We start from the raw sequence: 12,083 nt of genomic DNA, 5'->3' as shown, positions 1-12,083 counted from the left end.
CTGGCGTGTTGGAGACGTTCAGGGGGTGATGATGTCGATGATGACTATAATAATGGCAATGACAACAGCAACAGTAATTAATAGTAACAGCTATTGTTTCCTGAGTGCTTATTCAAGACCGGGCACTGGCTAAATCCTTTATCATCAGCATCTCACTCGATGCTCACAACCGCTTTCCATGAGATTAGAACAGTGTTACACCGTCTTGCACATGGGTGCTCTAAAGCTAGCTTAGAAGGTCTAGCGGTCGGTTGACATTATGTGACAGGTACCGGCAGCACCACTTACTGAGCCCAGCCCTGTCTGGTTCCAGATGCTGGCTTATACCCATGATGATGACTTCCTATCATGAGAGAAGAGGAAGCAGGGCGTTTGGGAGCCTCTCTGCTAATGGTCAGGCTTCCCAAGTGGTTCAGCGGTAAAGAATCTGCCTGCCAATGCAGGAGACGCTGGAGATGCAGGTTTGATTCCTGGATCAGGAAGATCCCCTGAAGAAGGGAATGGCTACCCACACAAGTACTCTTGCCTGGAGACTCCCATGGACAGAGGAGCCTGGAGGGCTATAATCCATGGGGTCACAAAGAGTTGGACATGACTTAGTAACTCAGCACACACACTTGAACTGCTAATGATCATGTCAGTGCCCAAGGAGTCTTCATGGAGTATTATCTCATAACAACCAGGGAGTTAGACATTATTGGCCCTATTCCATAGGTTAGGAAATCGAGGCTCAGATAAATTGCCCCAAACCACATAGTTCCTAAATAGCAGAGGGAGAATTTTAACCAGGTCATCTGGCTTCAAGAAAGCCAGTGGTTACTTATCTAAAGAAATTGCCCTGATTCCTTCTGGTCTAAATTTCCAGACCTTCTTCATGCTCCTTTGTGCTTGACTATCTACCCAACTGCTTTACCCCTGGCATTTCCATGCTGCAGAATTCCTATTGTTTTAAAGTAGTGAGCAATCATGTTCTTTGAGGGAGGCAGGGCAGCCCCCCACTTGATTAGTCTCTAAGACAATCCTTGTAATGAATATTAGTGGCCCATTTAAGAATGGTGGTTGTGACTTTATCTTGGCCAATGAGAGGCGACGAAGTCTGCTGGATCGAGGGAGTGGGGAAAGGTTTTCCTGGTTTTAGAGGGGAAATCAAAGCTTCTGTGCAGTTAAATTAACCAACCCTGAACGAACCTGCCTCTGGATTTCTTCTCGTATGTCATTGTAAGTTTTTTATCTGATGGCTTAGATGGTAAAGAATCTACCTGCAGTGGCAGGAGACCTGGGTTCAATCCCTGGGTCAGGAAGATCCCCTGGAGAAGGGAATGGAAACCCACTCCAGTATCCTTGCCTGGAGAATTCCATGGACAGAGAAGCCTGACGGGCTATAATCCATAGGTTTGCAAAGAGTCAGACATGACTGAGTGACTAACACTTTAACTTTCAAACCATGTGGAGTTAATTCTACTGTTACCAGAGGCCCAAAGTATCCTTAACTGATACACTCTGTTTTGGATGGATCCTTGGTAAACTTTGAGGGAGTGAGGGCAGAGAAGGAGCAAGGCAAGGAAGTGAGCCAGGGGTCTAAGCACAGAGGAGATGAAGGGGACCTTCCTTGCCCTTTAAACTGTAATGGTTGGTGGAGCCTACTCTTTTTTTTTTTTTTTTAATATTTGTTTATTTGGCTGCACTGGTCTTAGTTTCGGGATTCAAACTCTTAGTTGTGACATGTCGGATCTAGTTCCCTGACCAGGGATCGACCCCAGGTTGATCACTGGAGCTTGGAATCTTAGCCACTGGGGCATCGAGGAAGTCCCCTGTAGAACCCACTCTTGTTTCACTCCAGCTGTTTTTGAAATAAACAGTGCTTTCCTCATCTGAGCTAATGTGGGCTTTGGTCCCCTGAATTCCTCATCCTGCTCCCTCTGTGTTTCCAGGGAGGGTGCCTCCCTCTCCAAAAGCTGCCTCTCTTAAGGTTCAAAAAGCTGACACTGGTTGATCTGGAAAATTCTAGCTTTTCAATTCTTTTTGAAGGTGCGCTCTGTGCAAAGCTGTGAGGAATCCTGTCTGCTCAGCTGTGTGAGACTTTATAGATAAACTCTCACTCTGCTTCCTCATGGTCTCAGTGTGTGCACAGCATCACAGAGAGACTCACTGAGACCCCAGTCCATGTCACCTGGCAAATGGCTCCATTGCACCTAAGTCACTAAAGGCTGGAACTCAGGGCTCAACCATTGGGCAATGAACTAGGACGGTGTGTCTCTGTTTTGGATGTGGTACCAAAAGCTCCAGCGGTGCTGACCTCCTTATTAGAAGTCCAGGGGGATGCCCAGAGGGTCCACTTTGTGATGGATTAGCTGCGCCCTTCAGTGACCTCTCTGGAGGGGGTGTGGGAGATGCTCTGACAGAGCTCAGGTCTGCTGTCACATTCAGCATTTCAAGAAGCTCACTCTGAGCTCTTTAACTATTTAGGAGGTAAAGAAAGACAACCAATCTCCAGTTTATTGTACCCGGAAATTCACCAGGTTGGTCTGAGGAGCTTTTACACCCATGTGTACTCTTACCTCTCAGCTCAGAGCCTTCATTGAGCCCTCTGTCTCTTTAAAAAACAAACAAACAAAACAAAAAACACATGCTATTTATTTAGTTGCATTGGGTCTTAGTTGCAGCACGCAAGATCTTTGTTGAGTCACACAGGATCTTTCGTCACAGGGTGCGGGCTCTCTAGTTGTGATGCTCAGGCCCGAGAGCTGGTGGGCTTCAATAGTTGTGGCACATGGGCTCAGTTGCTCTGTGGCATGAGGGATCTTAGTTCCCCAGCCAGGGGCCAAACCTGTGTCCTCTGCATCACAAGGTGGATTCTTAACCACTGGACCACCAGGGAAGTCCCTTGAACTCTCTCTTGACAGTGGCACTAGGGACTGTCTTTTATCTCCACAGCAGCTCTCAGTAGACATACGTGGGATAAACTGCACCAATATCCCTAGTTGGTCACCCTTGTCTCCATCCATGCCTTTTGCTGTGTAACTCTGCAGTCCCTTTCTACCCTGAATCTGGGTGCAGCCATGTGACTTGCCTGCTTTGGCCTGCAGAAAGGATGGCGTCCTGATTCTGAGACTAGACTTCAAAAGGTTCTGCATGTTTTGGTTCAACTTTGAACAGTTGCCATCACCATGTGAAGAACACGTCTGGACCAGAGCCTGGTTACAAGAAGTAGGTATGAAGGTCGTGGAATAGAGTCACACCCAGCTTAGGACAGCATTGACTGACCAGAAGTTGACCAACCCCAGGCACATGAGCCAATCCATGAGAGCAGGCAAAGTCATCTGGTCAACCCCTAGTGGACCTCAGATGTATAAGCAGTAAACCCTAACAGTTGAATGTCACAGAGGTTGTGGTGTTTATTACATAGCATTGCGGTGGCAATAAATAACAGATAATAGATATGTCAGCCTTTTTCACATTGTTTAGAAACAGTCTTGGCTTGTCATTTCTGCAAAACTGTAAATTCTTTGCAGGCAAGGAAATAATAGCAAAATCCATAACAATGATGATGATGGTAATGGTGGTGGTGATGCTGTATTATATATATTACAGTAAGTGATTTATCACAATCATCATGGCAGCTCCACGAGAGGGAAACCATCATTGTCTCTACAGACATGAGAACTGAGGCTTAGCCCAAGGCCACGTAACTAGCGCACATCTCAGTACCTTCAGCACCATGTACAGCAGAAAGCAGTCAATGCTCATGTGTCTGTTGGATGAATGAGTAACTATAGTTCAAATTATGTTTAGCTGAATAAGCCTGAAGCAGATTAAAGTAAAATAGAACATCTGCCTTAAGTGAACATGAACGAGAAGGATAACTTCCCCTGCTTCTCCAATCTTTAGCTCACGCAGCCTGTTTGTGCAGCGAACCCTAAGTGCCTTACCTTTATCCGTTTTGCCTCACCCCTTGGTAACACATTAAAACTAACCATTGGATTATTGTGACAAACAAGAAAACATACCCTGTTGTCTGTGTGTATGTGTGTGTTTTAACAGCGCTATACATCAGGCTTGCCTGGTTTCCAAATCTAATTCAATTACAGAGAAACTATACCTTGTGGACGATTAAACTGTATATCGTGAGTATCAGTTGAGTGATTAGATTACTAAATGTGCTCCCTGCCATAATTTACCTCTGTCCCTGTTGTAGATTGCCCATGCCTACCCAAGGATGGGAACATTCCCGCCGACATACACCACACTGAAGGATATTTATAGCACATCTCAAACTCAGAACGTCTTCTTCAAGGGGATACCAATGCATCATGCAAACTCTTTAGACTTATTATGGTTCTGTAAGCGGAAAAGTCCACTTGACAGATTTCTCTTTTTCTCTTGCTAGTGCTCAGGTATGGGAACACAGAATTATGAAATGTGACCTTTCTTCTTTTCCACAAAAATAATCTCTGAGCTGTCTCTTCTAGGTCAAGGCATGAAGGCTAAAGGCTTTCCCTTCTCTGTGATAAGTTTCTCAGAAAAACGGGTATCATACTAAGGGTGAGAGTCTTTGAGATATCTATGTCTACAATAGATGCCCATGGCTGCAAGTGGGAAATGCTGGTTACCAGGCCTTCCTTTGATCTGGGGCAATCCTCAGAAGAAAGGGGCTTGATTTCATTCACTGACTTATTATTCCTTTAACACATATTTATTGAGTTCAGGCTGCCAAGGCCACTTAAGTACTCTAAAAACCTAGGACTATTTGTCTATTATAGTTCCTCATAGCTTATAAAGCATCTTCCTAATAATTCTCTCATTTGTTCCTCATAAAAATCTCATGAAGTGGGCAGAGCCAGGAATAAGCATTATATTTTTAAATTGCCAGTGATGATGTTTGGCATTAATTTAGCAAATATTTTATGCCAGGGACTACATTAAGCACTTCACATGTTACCTCTTTTAAGTTTCAAATGAGTCCTTTAACATGGGTACTATCATAAGGCTAATTTTTAAAATCTTTATTTGTTTTTGACTGCGTTGGGTCTTCATTGCTGTTCAGGCTTTCTCTAGTCATGGTGCGCAGGCTTCTCAGTCTGGTGGCCTCTCTTGTTGTGGGCATGGGCTCTAGAGAATGCAGGCTTCAGTAGTCACGGCTTACAAGCTCTAGAGCACGGGCTCAGAAGTTAAGGCACATGGACTTAGTTGCCCTGCAGCATATGGGATCTTCCTGGACCAAGGACTGAACCTGTGTCCCCTGCATTGGCAGACGGATTTTTAACCACTGAACCACCAGGGAAGTCCCTTGGGCTAATTTTTTTAATATGAAGAAGCTGAGGTTCAGAGAGGCTTGGTAACTTGCTCAAGATCACCCAACTGTTCAGTGGCAGAACTTAGATTCAAACTCAGGGCTCTCTGGCCCCCCAAAGTCCATGCCCCTTTTCACTGAGTAGCCTGCCTCCCAGCACGGGAGCTGAGATTTGTTCTTTTCTGATATGGTTCTTCCCTTGGCACCAGAATGTTCTTAGGAATTCATCTTGGCACCAGAAGCTGTATCAGCAGCAGAAAGTCTTACCTTCTCAGATCTCACCTCTATTTTCTTGTTTGTCCATTAGCAATTCTTAGAGGTACTATTCTCTTTGAGAAGATCCAAGAGTCCAGTAAAATAACCCACTTTTCCAGGACTTTCATGAGTCCAGTAGAAAAGCAGAAATTCAAAACAATAACAGTAATTTAAAATATTTCTCTTTCTTCTTGCGGTTGTTTCCAAAATGGATGTCTTGGGTAATAAGGATTTGGTTATTCTACACATTTATCTATGCACTTCTATTGGTGTTTGAGTAGCTCCAAAAAGCAATCTTTCCAATAATTTGGAAGTCTTTGATAACTACTAATAACCATATTCTTCATGTTTACCAAGAAAATTACTACTCAGAGAACCTCTCACAATCAGTAGTTTATTTGATCCTCCTAACTATTGTATTAGATATGAATAGACATTTTCAATCATCTGCACAGATGGAAAACTCTAGAAGGTAGAAGATTCTGGGGTCTTGGTTTGAGGCCTGTAAATCTCTCCCAGTGGTGGACGGAATGCTTCATCACAATGCTTTACTCCACAGGGCTGGCATTATGCAGCCAAGGACTTGTGATAGGGAGAGTAGACTTCCTCACCCCTTGACTTTGGAATTGGCCATGTGACTTGCTCTGGGTGTTAGGAAATGTGACACAGACATAGGATGGAAATCTTCTTCCACAGTGGAGTTTACCCTCATGAACCTCTGCCATTGGCATGTCCCCCTTGGATAGCTACTGTCATTCCAGCCTGGGCCCTCCAGACGCCATCCATCTTGATGGGCAGAGACCAAATCAAGTGTCATTATTAAGAACACATGTGGCCCTTGTGACTCCTCTGCAGTGAGAAGTCAGGTCCAGCCAGACCTGTGGTTTGGGGTAGAACATCCCACAGAGTCCAGCCTAGGTCAGCCACTGTCCAGCCAAGTTATAGATATGAGAAGAACTGAGTGCTGCTTTTAGGACACCGAGGTATGGGGTTGTCACATAGCATCATTGTGACTACAGTCAGCTAACTCTCATTGAAAGGCAGCTCCATGAAGGCTAGACTGTGTGTGTTCCTCTTTATCTCCAGTGTGAAACACAGACCTGACACAGAAACCAAATCAAGAACAGTTATGAAGTGCATGGAGCTTTGATTGAGACTCTCCTGGCTTTTATGTTGTGTCCAAACTGTGTTTAACCTGATGAAACTAAAACTGAAGAAGATACATGTATCCCAGTGTTCTTTGCAGCGCTGGTTGCAATAGCTAGGACATAGAAGCAACCTTGATGTCCAACAACAGATGAATGGATAAAGAAGCCGCGATACATATATACAGTGGAATACTGCTCTGCCATGAAAAGGAACACATCTGACTCAATTCTAAGGGGGTGAATGAACCTACAACCTATTATACAGAATGAGAAAAGCAAAGAAAAAGTCAGAAAGAGAAAAATGAATATTGCATATTAACACATATATATGGAATCTAGAAAGATGGTACTGGGGAACCTATTTGCAGGGCAGCGATGGAGACACAGACATAGAGAACAGACTCATGGACAAGGGCCAGGGGGAGAAAGGAGAGGGTGAGATGAATGGAGAGTGTAGCGTGGAAGCACATACACTACTGTATGTGAAATAAATAGCCAATGGGAATTTGCCGTGTGACTCAGGGAACTCAGACTGGGGCTCTATAACAACCTGGAGGGGTGGGAAAGCGTGGGAGGTGGGAGGGAGCTTCAAGCGGGAGGGGACAGATGCACACCTATGGCTAATTCATGTTGCTGTATGGCAGAAATCAAACCAATATTATAAAGCAATTATCCTTCAATTAAAAATAAATAAAATGTTAAAAAAAACTGTTAAACATTCTGGCATCGTGGCCATGATATATGTAAGGAAGTTAATATTTGTTTCTTCATAAGGCTTTTGTTAGGTTTGAATGAGATTATCTGTATAAGTGACTTGCTCAGTGGTAAAGAATCCACCTGCCAATGCAGGGGACGTGAGTTTGATCCCTGGGTCAGGAAGATCTTCAGAGGAAGAAATTGCAACCCATTCCAGTATTCTTACCTGGGAAATCCCAGGGGTAGAGGCGCCTGGCAGTCTAAAGTCCATAGGGCCACAAAAGAGCTGGGTGTGTGTTAGCCACTAAACACCAGCACCACACCCCAAAGAAACCCCGAGCCCAGTGGAAGCCCTGGTTTCCCGCTTTGACTTCCTTCTAGCCCTGGGCCATTGCTGATCTCCTCTCTGTCTCTATAAAGTTGCCTATTCTGGATGTTTCATACAGATGGAATCATATAATATGTGGTCAAATATGACTGGCTTCTTTCACTCAATATTGATGTTTTCAAGACCTCTCCATTAGATAGCATGTCTCTTCATTACTTTTTTTTTTTTTTTTAGATTTTATTTTATTTTTAAACTTTACATAACTGTATTAGTTTTGCTGAACAGTGTTCCATTGTATAGATATGCCCCACTTCATCTATTTATGGTTGATATGCATTTAGGTTGTTTCTACTTTTTGGTTCTTATGGAGAATTATTCTGCTATGAACATTTGTGTGCAGATATTTGCATGGACACATGTTTTTATTTCTCTTGGGTGTATATTTAGGAGTGAATTTTCTAGACCATATGGTAACTCTATTTTTTAAAAAAACAATTTGAGGAATTGCCAAACTGTTTTCCAAAGTGGCTGCCTTGTTTAACATTCCCTTTCCATCCAGTGTTGAATGAGGGTTCCAATTTTTCTACATCTTTGCCAACGCTTGTGATGACTTTAAAAATTCTATCCATTTTAGTCAGTGTGAAGTAGCACCTTATCATGGTTTTGATTTACATTTTCTGAATGACTAATGATGTTGGACATTTTTTTGTGTTCTTATTGGTCACTTGTATATCTTCTTTGAGGAATGTCTATTCAGATTCTTTCCCACTTTTAAACTGGACTATCTATCTTTTTAATATTGGGTTGTAAGAGTTCTTCGTATGTTCTGAATACCAGTTCTTTATTTGATCATGATTTTCAAATAGTTTCTCCCATTCTATGGGTTGTCTTTTCACTTTCATGATGATATTTCTACCACAAAGTTTAAAATTTCTGTGAATTGAAATGTACCTTTTCTTTTTTAAATTGAAGTATAGTTGATTTACAATATTATATACCTAATACTTTCTCATTTGTAGCTTTTGCTTTTATTACTGCATCTGACAATGCTTTGCCTAGCCCAAGGTCATGGAGATTTATTCCTGTGTTTTTTTTCTATGAGTTTTGTAATTTTAGCTGTTGAATTTCAGTCTATGATTTGAGTTAATTTTTAAATGTATTTTGAAAGGAGGTTCAACTTCATCCTTTTGTATTTGAATATCCAGTTGTTTCAGCATAATTTATCGACAGGTCTATCCTTTCCCCATTGATTCTTGATGCTTTTGTCAAAAAGCAATTGATCGTAAACATAAGGCTTCACTATGGATTCTCAGTTCTAGTCCACTGATCTCTGTATCTTGATCTTTATGCCGGTGCCACACTGTCTTAATTACTGTAGCTTTGTAGAAAGATTCAGAATAGGGGGTGTCAGTCCTCCAACTTTGTTCTTTATTTCCAAGATTGTTTTAGCTATTCTCAGCCCCTTGTATTTCTCTATGAATTTTGGGATCGGTTTGTCAATTTCTGAAAAGAAAAAAGCTTCTGGAGATTTGATAGGAATTGCATTGATTCTCTAGGTCATTTTGGAGGGTATTTTCATCTTGAAAGTACTAAGTGTTCTGATTCATGAACATGGAATGTCTTTTCATTTTCATTAAATGTATTTTCAAGTATCTTTCAACAATGTCTTATAGTTTTCAATGTAAACATTTTTCACTAAGTATTTTATTATTTTTGATGCTATTATAATAGAAGCTTTCTTAATTTCATTTCCAGGTTGTTCATTGCTAGTGCCAAAAAATACAGCCTTTTTTTTTTCTTTTGGAAAATTGCTCTTGTATCATGCAACCTTGCTGAACTTGGGTGGTCTCATTTACGCGCGCGCACGCGCATGTGTGTGTATTCCCTACGCTTCTCTCATTTGCAAATATACAAGATCTTCTCATTTGCAAATAAAGATAGTTCTACTTCTTCCTTTTCAACGTGATGCCTTCTGTTTCTTTTTCTTGCCCAATTGCTCTGTCTAGAGCCTGCAGTGTAACACTGAATAGAAGTGACATGAGCAGACGTCTTGTCTTGTTCCTGATCTTAGGGAGAAAACATTGTCTTTCACCATCAACTGTGATGTTTAGCTGTGAATTTTTTGTAGATTCCCTTTATCAGTGTGAGGACTTTCCCTTCTATTCCTAGACCATTGAGCATTTTTATCATGAAAAGTTGTTGAGTTTGGTAAATGCTTTTTTTGCATCTGTTGAGACGATCATGCCATTTTTCTTCTTTGTTATCTGCCCACTCTCAATTGTTATGTCCTGGATTGTCTGACCTGTCACAGTCTTTCCCATGAGAACTTAGCAAAGGGCCAGCTGCTGGAACATCTCAACATGAACAGGTTTCAAGCAGAAGACCAAGGGCAAGATTCCCTACTTCAAGAAAGACAAATGCAGATTTGATTTTACTCCCTCTTTTGGGGGAGGGTGCATCTAGATCTTGATAGTATGCAGTATATCAACATCTTCCTGGATGGACTGGGGTCCAGAGGCCCGACTTGGTAGAATCACAAATTTGTGGTTTTACACTCTGTCAGACAAGAGCTTTTCTAGAGCTAGGTTGCTCTACTGATATTCTCTTTTCCACAATTACATTGGACAATATAACCAAGTCCTATAAAATTAAAATCAAGTTTGAAATAGGGTTTGTTAATTACAGTATTTAGCTGTTGTGGTTATTGTTTCCTTGGAGATTAATGAGGTGAGTTATTGTAACATAATTAGGCTACAGTGTATCTAATCTCTTACAAACCCTTGCGATTCACTGTTGTTCCAGTATCATTTGAAGGTTAATTTCACTCTGCTGGTATAGACTTGGCAATGCACTTTCTATTGAAATATGTTTTTAATTATATTTGAAAGTCATTAGTCAAGGGCTCTGCTGGGTTGTTCTGCACATGCTTGCCATGGAAAAATCAGATACTGTTAGACTCATCATGGTCATCCATCCCCATGCCCTGGGGTCCCCAGGGCATCAAGGGGGATTTACCAACAGATGGTCGTGTAACCTACATGAGCCTCAGTCTGGTCCCTGGCATGCATCTTTGATGGTGAAATCTTTGGCAAAAGTCCCCACCGTGGACTTAGGTCTGTGGGTCAGCCTCCAGAGTGGAATCTTAGGTCACCGCACAACTGTGGATTTTCTCAAACACTCATAGCTCTTTCCCACCTTACGGCTTCATGGACACTGCCACATGCTTTGAATGCTCCTTTTCTGTCTTACTTCCAGTCATCAATCAGCTTAAGTGACACTCCTTCCAAGGGATCTCCCAGGACCTCTGCCTCCCAGGCCTCATCAGCTCCTCTGTGATCAGCTCCTATTTCACCCTATGTTTTCCTCAGTGGGACTGATTGCCATGTGTAAGTGTACACACCTTTGATCATCTGTTTGATGTTTCCCTCCTCATAAGGCTGAGTCTCTGCCTGTTCATTGCCCTACCCACAGCACATGGCACACACAGAAAATCCTCAGGTGTGGTGGTTGAATGAAAGCCCTGGGGACTAACTTGCTAACCTCCGACAGCCTCCCTGGCAGGAGACTCAGCCTCACCTTTGTGCCTCATTTTTGTACCCTAGTTCCACACATGCCGAATGGCTGGACCCCTCCTCCCTGCTTCACCTGTTTACCTGTCTCAATTATTCATCAGCGTTCTGGAGGAAGCACACAGGATCTTCTTCAAGGGGGTGTCCTGAGATGACAGCGTAACCACTATGAGGCAAACATCCACCAGAGGCCAGTTTCTCATTTGTCTGCATTGTGAGGTTTGTCTAGATGATGTCTGAGCTATGGCTTCTAAGATCCTCAATTTGACATTGAACAGGTGGCCCATAGGAAGCTATGGAGGAGATGGGGGCACAGTTATCAGCCCCACCAAGAACCTCAAGGCAGAAGTCTTGTGCTATTCTGGGTCTTGCTCTATTGCTTTCTCTATAGCAAAGCCTCTCCTATATGGGCATCTCTTTAGAGAATTCAAGCCAAGGGACTTCCCTGCTGGTCCAGCAGTTAAGACTCCACCTTGCAATGCAGGGGACATAGGTTAGAGCCTTGCTCAAGAAACTAAGATCCCACAGTCACCGGGCGACGAAAGCCCACGCCCCACAACTAGTGAGCCTGTGCACTCTGAAGCCTGCACACCACAACTATAGATTCCGTGAACCACAACTAGAGCCCGTGTGCCACAATGAAAGATCCTGCACACCACGACTGAGACCAGGCACAGCCAAACAAATGAATATTGAAAAAAAGAACTCAAACCAAGGAAGGTATTTCACAATGGCTTCCATTTTTAAAATCAGGCCCTCCCTTACTAAAGTGTTTTGGAGTGGCCAGATTCAGAGGG

Source organism: Bubalus bubalis, chromosome 24 (assembly GCF_019923935.1).
Source record: "Bubalus bubalis isolate 160015118507 breed Murrah chromosome 24, NDDB_SH_1, whole genome shotgun sequence".
NCBI lineage: Eukaryota > Metazoa > Chordata > Mammalia > Artiodactyla > Bovidae > Bubalus > Bubalus bubalis.
The sequence above is the reverse complement of the archived record's forward strand: the minus strand, read 5'-3'. Positions refer to the sequence as shown.